Genomic DNA, 7,912 nt, shown 5'->3' with positions numbered 1-7,912 from the left:
TTTAAATCACTCCTAATGCCTACACCCAGATAATTTATGGAATTAACTGCTTCCATTTGCTGACCTGCTATTTTGTAGCTAAATGATAAGGGACCTATCTTTCTATGTATTCGCATCACATTACACTTGTCTACATTGAGATTCAATTGCCATTCCGTGCACCATGCGTCAATTCGCTGCAGATCCTCCTGCGTTTCACCACAGCATCATCTGCAAAAAGCCTCAGTGAACTTCCGATGTCATCCATCAGGTCATTTATGTATATTGTGAATAGCAACGGTCCTATGACACTCCCCTGCGGCACACCTGAAATCACTCTTACTTCGGAAGACTTCTCTCCATTGAGAATGACATGCTGCGTTCTGTTATCTAAGAACTCCTCAATCCAATCACACAATTGATCTGATAGTCCGTATGCTCTTACTTTGTTCATTAAACGTCTGTAGGGAACTGTGTCAAACGCCTTGCGGAAGTCAAGAAACACGGCATCTACCTGTGAACCTCGTGTGTTTAGTAGAAACTGCACACGTGCTTCGTTTTCATTATGCTACCAAAGGTGAAATTCAGCGAGTACCTAGTGGCACTGTGTTGCAGCATCCAACTTACGTTTGATTCATGGCTGTGATGCACTCGTGGCCAGATGTGTAGGATGTGATGTGATTTCTATCGAATCGTCGCGTCGCTATCGCCAACACGGCTCCACACGTCAAACGACGTTATACCGCACACTGTTAAGCGACCAACCGTTGGAGCACTTGCGCGCGCATTCTCCAGCGCTGCCAGCTCACGTGGTACGCTTGCCTGCCCCCCAATAATCTGAAGAAATGACAATATACAGACGCTATTGTAGCACAACATTTTGACGCAACGACAATTTCTAGGGGAATGAAATCAAAAATGCAAAGTCAACTATGTGTGATCCACAATGGCCACCCGATGTGAAGTAATTATTAAAATAAGGACACTACGAAAGTAAAGAATAGCATTGTAGTGATTCTAACATTCTGCGTGGTGTCTGTTTGTTCTAAGTCGTGTCTCCCTACCACTTTCGCGCAACGACGCTCTGAGCGTGTTTTTTAGGGAATTGACTAGTTTGAACCTGGTACCTGTTGCTGGTAAGGAGATGCCAGACCACACATGACATGTAGAATTCAGAAGAGTTCAGTGACACTAGCGATCATATAACTAAATACGTAATGATTTCAGCGTCAGCTCCACTGCACTCCCTGTAAAAGAAACTTAATACTAACTAAATTTAGTGGAAGGGGTTCGAGGCTTTCCTATTTTTAGGTAGCTGGTAAAATAACGCCGAAAAAGCAGTTAAGTTTACCATTGGAAATTTTATTCTACTCACAAAAACATTGTTTATAAATTGCACTATTGATAAAAGGAAATATTTTAATACAGGATGATAAAAACCAACTGCGTTCAACAAAAATGTGAACGGATATTCCTTGAATGGGTTTCCAAGTTCTATAATTGGTCAAAGGATGACCTATGCCATATCACATCTATAATATAGGTTTAAATTAAGTTTCATGAAAGAGAGAACTATCAAAAATGATCTACAGAGACTCTGAACATTTGTTAATACTTCTCACTTGAAAACTAAAGCTTCTAAAGCTTCCTCCGTAAGATTTTTGACGTCAGTTTATGAATATGTACTCTTAGCTACAAGCCTCAAATTTTGTCAAACTTGTAAAATTTTATTTGTTTTTTCCAATAACGGATTTCAGTTGTTATCCCTGTTCAATGTAAATGTTCTTCTATGTAAGAATCTCCAAATAGTGGAACACATAATGTTACGAATGGAAATGCCTCTTGGCAGATCTCTCGACCTACGAGATGCGTTTGGGGGCTGTGTAACATTATGTGTCTCCATCGACAGAATTTAACTGAATAAGTTCTTCAGAGTATGAAAGACTGAGTGAAATTGTAAAAGTCGAGTGATATGACGTGACCTGTTCTGGCGCAGAGCGCCAAAGATTACTATTGCGAACCGATACACTCAAAAGCGCTCAAAGACATTTTTTTATGCCCGACTGTAGTGAAACAAAATATGAGGTACAATGTGCAAACAAAATGTGTTCTAAATCCTATAACACTTACGTTTTGTCTGTCTGTATGTGTAGACGCACGCTACTACATTCATTGTAATGTATAATTAAAAAATAAGTAATGTGAATAGTTTCGATGTGAAATGTCTCAATTTATCAAGAAGTACGACGTATAAAAAAAAGCAATGAGTATTTGACTGTTTCTGAGGAAATGTGATTATTAGCACAAAAGCTGGTTTATATGGCATTGTCAGCCACGACAATGAGCGAAAAATGTTTAAAGTAAGTTTCTCTTTAGCTAATTAAAAATTAATTCTAAGCAGAATGCAGTAATTTGAGCTGTTATTTAAATAGCAATCGTCAGACAATTTCTCATGCCCTATGTTCATAAATGTTTGATTGTTGTTTTAGTACAAATTTTCACAGAAATCATCGACGATTCCACAGGACGAAGGAACTTGAAAGAAGTTGTAATCAGCAAACTACTATTCGTCAATGAACGGTAATTCGCTGTACTCTATTTCCAAAAGTAGGTCGATTGGTGATCTTGTTGAAATCCAGGCTCAGAAGCAATCCGGTGAAAAGTAGAATACAATCCCCATTTTTGTTTCCCAGAAAAGCGTATCAAAATTATTGATCACTTCTTTCAAGTATCCGACTCGTCATTGCACGGAACAAGGTGCGCTTATGTAGAAATCCGGCGTACTCGCACGAGGCTAAAAACGACATCTTCTGAAACATCATGTACCATAGTTAACAGCAAAATACTCTCTCCATTTCCCCCAATCCAAAATATTTATAATAATATAACCTCCAAGGTAAATTTGCTTTTGGGATGAATTCCATTTAAGAAATTGTCGAACGCATGAAGTTCTTCTTCGCTGTGTGACCATATAACAAATGTATCGTCCACATAACAGAGCCAGCAAGAAGGAGCACTACTTAATTTCTGTTGCCCAAAATTTTCCATAAAAAACATCAGCTGCAACTGGCGTAATGGGTGAGTCCATAGCAAGGCCTTGAGCCTGTTCATAGAATTCACCATTGTATTTAAAAAAGCTCGAAGACATAATTCAATTAAATCACAAACATCTGGAGCAACATTCTCCCTTAAGATCTCCATTGTATCTGATACTGGAACGTTAGTAAATAACGATGTCACATCGAAGCTAACAAGAATGTCATCTGCAAATATATCCAGTGAGCGTATAATTTAAAAGAAAATGTTTCGAATCTTATATAAATGTATTTGTTTTACCAACTAGATTTCTCAATTTGCCAGATAAATGACGTGCCGATAAATGCACTGTGACAACGGCCGTGGAAGCTTATGCTTATACTTAACATATCTTAGATTACAAAACAGTTAAGGGATTCTTTTCTCAAATATAAGGAGCAAGGGACACCCAACCCAACTTTTTTAATGAGCCTAAGTTACACACGACTTGGTGGTAGCACAAAGACAAGTTTTGGTTCTTATATGTTGGCGAAAGTGCCTGTTACAGTAACCTGATAAGGAATCACTGTTCTGAAGACGGCATAGTTCACAACACTCAGTAAAACAATGAGATAACAACAGCATTTTTGAAAGCAGATTACAAATTTCACATAATGAAATGTGATGTAAAATAGCGCAGAACGCGAAGTTCACAATATTAACCCAAAGGGTAGCCCACAGTCATGTGTTCGTCAGGATAGAGGTCAGGAGCGGAGGGCGTTGTAAAATGAAAAGTAATGAAGTGGAATGGACGCAGTTTATTCCAGTAACGATGATACATTGGTGCCTACGTAGGGCTGAGCAGCCCCAAGAGGGGTTGCCGTCTGCTCATCAGAGAGGCAGAGGCTAGAGGAGCGACTATTCGGGGCCGAGGTCTGAAGCTAAGAGAGCGCGGAGTTGTTTCCAAGCCGCCCTCGCCGCTCCCGGTCGCGTCCCCACGTGATCACACGATTAGCCTCTGATTGGAGGACTGATTCCGCCAACGCGCCTTGCTTGTAGCGTACCCCGTCAGCGCAACCAACCCGTGCGACTTGAGACTGACCGAGGAGCACGTGGCAGGAATGTGCTGACCATGGTCTTCCGGCCAGCACCTTCCACCACAGTAGGCCCAAGCCGGCTACGGCCGAACATTATGCATGGAAAATTTATTTAATAAAATTTTGTCGGCAATGATCCCTGTTGGGGGGATCTCCTCCCTGCACATCCTTTCCCCTTCCGAAGAAGGCTCTCTGGATGAAAATGGATGAGCTTATTCTAATTGATTATTCCATTTAAAAATATATGATCATTATGCAGGGTCCCAGAAATTAACATCCATAACTTAGTGATATCAATATGTGCAAAAGTTACAAAGTGGCCTGAAGGGCCTGAAGGAAGGCTCTTGAATAACAAACTTGTGAAGTTGGTGCGACGGCAGTGGGGCGGCACCATGCTGTGAGTGTGTGTCGGCGGTCTCAGTGGCGGTGGGTACCCAGGCGATGATGAGGGGCACCGGAGCACACCACACTGAAACACACCACCCTCGTGGTGGTGAGGCCTAACAGTTGCAAGAGGGTTTTCCCCGTAATATTTCCTTGAGTTCGTAAATCTATGATTACAATGGTAATTGCGCAAGTGGGTGAATGAGAACATTACAAAATGACAAAAATTTAAAGAGAAAACAAAATAACTGACATGAGGGATCAGACTCGACAGTTAAATTGTGATTCCATAGACTTTACATAGAAATACAAATCCATTACAAAATTAGTTCATTGACTTGACACCTAGACTACAACTTAATTCTAAGGGGGGTTCATGCTTGATCGCATGCACCAAGGTTGGCAGGTAGTTTCAGGTGTGATATTCACCTTCAGGTTGTGGGGGTGGTACTTCTCGGAAGGAAGTAAAACATTTGCAAAACCCTCTTTTACAGAGTATCTAGGATACTATAATCAGAATCATTACAAGGATGATTACCGAACCAGCGCAGATCGGAGAAACTCATGTTCCTTCGTCTGCATCAAGAACGTTTCATATTTTGACAATTGCTGAGCTGTATCATATAAAGCACGGTCTTCCTCTTCTAATAATGTTAAGTTGACATCAGCTAACACAATAGCATAATGTGGAGTATGCACCAGACTATGACGACGTCCAAAAAGCACGCCAGATGTGGATGGGTAGACGTGAAATGGAAACGCCTTAACGGCCACGACGACAACCATTGAGATTAACAAGCTTCCCATTGCGGGTGATAAATTGACAGCCATTTGAACGGAGGTTGCTTTCAGCTTCCAATGTTGATAACGGTCGACTGCGAGAGAAAGTAGTAGTGACCCTACAAGTAAAAATGTCCTGGCTTACTTGATGAGTAATTCAGATATGACAGAGGGGGTACAACGTTGTAGCAATAATTACCTGGCAAGTAGCGACGATGGATCAGTTCAGTCACGCTTACTGATGAAGAAGGCCACGAAGTAGAATCACGGCAGACAACCAACAGTTTGGCAGCCGTGGGGGTAGCAAGGCGGCAAGACGATGGTGTAATTCAACACTGAGTATCCGCTGATCAATCACGCGTCAGCAAAAAAGACGCTGAACGCGGAAGCTGTACTATTCATCGCAGACTAAGCGTAACTCGGTGGAAAAATTTTTCAACCTGCTATGGGACGAAGGCCTAGTGTCGTTTATTAATTTGAGATTTTGCACGAAGAAAGTTTTTTTTTGTTTTAAATGAATAAAATGCAGGCGTAGGTGCGGAGCAGGCACCGGCACGTCAGCGGTTATGTGAGACGGCGTGTAGCCGCGAGAGACCGGCCGCTACTGCAGCGACAAATATCACGCGCTTAGCGTGTACAAGAAATAACGATGAATTAGAAATTGCTAATTATCTAGAATAAGAGTTTTTTTAAAAGGCTGTTAGTTATATAAAATTATGGTAAGTGCATTGTAGTCTGTCATACACGGAGGATAGGGCAGTAATTTGCGGTTTGTTTTTGTAACTATTCGTACGCTCCGCGTGTTGAGACGCTGGAGGCGGCAGCGCACGTAGTGATAAGATACGTCATCGCGCGGAATGCTGTTACTGGCTGAGAAAAATGATGGCCGCTGGGCAGTTTTTGGCGAGGAGATGGGACAGCGCTGAAGAGAGGAGGGGAGGCGACAGCTGATGCGTTGCCCCGCCAACAGCTGGTCCCGTAAACAAAGCGTACGAGGATTATGCATTTCAAGTCCTTCCTTTTTCTGTTCCGATTACTTACGGTTAGCTGCTGCAAATACAGAACTACGACATATAGTACAATACACTAGACGTCAACGTAACAAGTATCAAGAAAAGCTCGGAGTAAAAATACTCCACATGTACTAGTTTGCCAAATAGATGGCAATAGAGGACATTGAAAAATATTATTCGGAGTTAGCAGCCGCGGTACTGCCAACACAAAGTGTAATGGTTGCATTTGAAGCAAGTCAGTTGCGTGACGTCTAATGCGTGCATTGCTTGCAAAACATAAAACATAATCATACATATAAAAATGAGCAAAAATACATGACAGGACTGGAAATTGACAATTGAGAATGGCTGAGAACTCCGTGGTGGCCAGGCACGTCTTGCTTCCAAGTCCCTGGAGAAAATTACTTAAACTAAGCTGCAATGAAACATAACATAAAACTCTAAATAGGCGTGATTAATCAAGCGACCTCAACCCATAAGGGTGTCGATTTCGCAAAGGGTATACACAACCCTGTGGAGACAATCTCCTCCGTTTTTTCTTTCGTCTTTGTTACACTTGAGGTGGAGGTGACACAGGCGGATCGGGGGCTGCGACCTGTTGTGGTGACACAGCCCTACCGTGGTAAGGTTGCAGGCGGTCAAAGTGTACTATCACCGTATGATCGGTTAGTTGCAGTTCTGCATTGACTGGTTAGGTCAACCGTACAATCCGATACGGGCCTTCAAAGCGGGGAGAGAACTTTTTAGTTCGCCCCTTTTTGATTTCCGAGTTGCGTAGTAACACTAAATCACCTGTTTGATAAGTCGGTAAAACAGCATTTTTGTTCTGCCTGTGCAACTGTTTATTAGTAGCTTTGATATTATTCCTCTTTACCTTTTAACAGATCGCTTTTAGCCGGCGGGCTAAACCTTTTACTTCCTTTATTTTCTACCTTGAGGTAATTTGTCTATTTCGAACGGCGAATTCATCGGCCGTCCAAACACAGCTTCGTAAAGGGTATACACCGTGGATTCATGTATTCGGGTGTTGTATGCAAAAGAAATATACTGTATATATCCGTCCCAATTAGCGTGCGTTTTGGCAACATAATAGGATGACATTTTACAAATTGTACGGTGTACGCGTACAACGCGACCGTTGGCTTTAGGATGGAAGGGAGTTGTACGCAATTTTTTGACTCTTAGCAATTTACAAACAAATAAAACAGACATGAAATTGGTTCCTTGATCCGTTAAAATGCCATCAGGACTTCCAAAAGGTAGGGTCACACGATTTACAAACTCTCTCGCCACAGTTTCAGCTGTCATGTCGGGGAGGGGAACCAAAACTAGATATCGTGAAAAGTGATCAATAACAGACAAAATGTATTTGTTACCTTGTTGCGACTGTGGAAAAGGACCTTGGAAATCTAAAGCAAGAATTTCGAAGGGTGAGGATGCCTGAGGAAGTGTTTGCAGCGGCACTCGCGGATGCCTATTTTGTGCTCGTTGCGCACACGGCAGGCAAGATCTTACATCCCTGTACACGTCACGTTGTCGGTATTGCCACGAATAACGTGTCGCAATTAGAGCGTTCGTAGCGCATTTTCCGCTGTGACATGCTTGGATTGTCTCATGGCATTGCCGTATTATACTTTACTGCAA

Source organism: Schistocerca gregaria, chromosome 5 (genome assembly GCF_023897955.1).
Source record: "Schistocerca gregaria isolate iqSchGreg1 chromosome 5, iqSchGreg1.2, whole genome shotgun sequence".
NCBI classification, from domain to species: domain Eukaryota; kingdom Metazoa; phylum Arthropoda; class Insecta; order Orthoptera; family Acrididae; genus Schistocerca; species Schistocerca gregaria.
Note: the sequence above shows the minus strand (reverse complement) of the source record.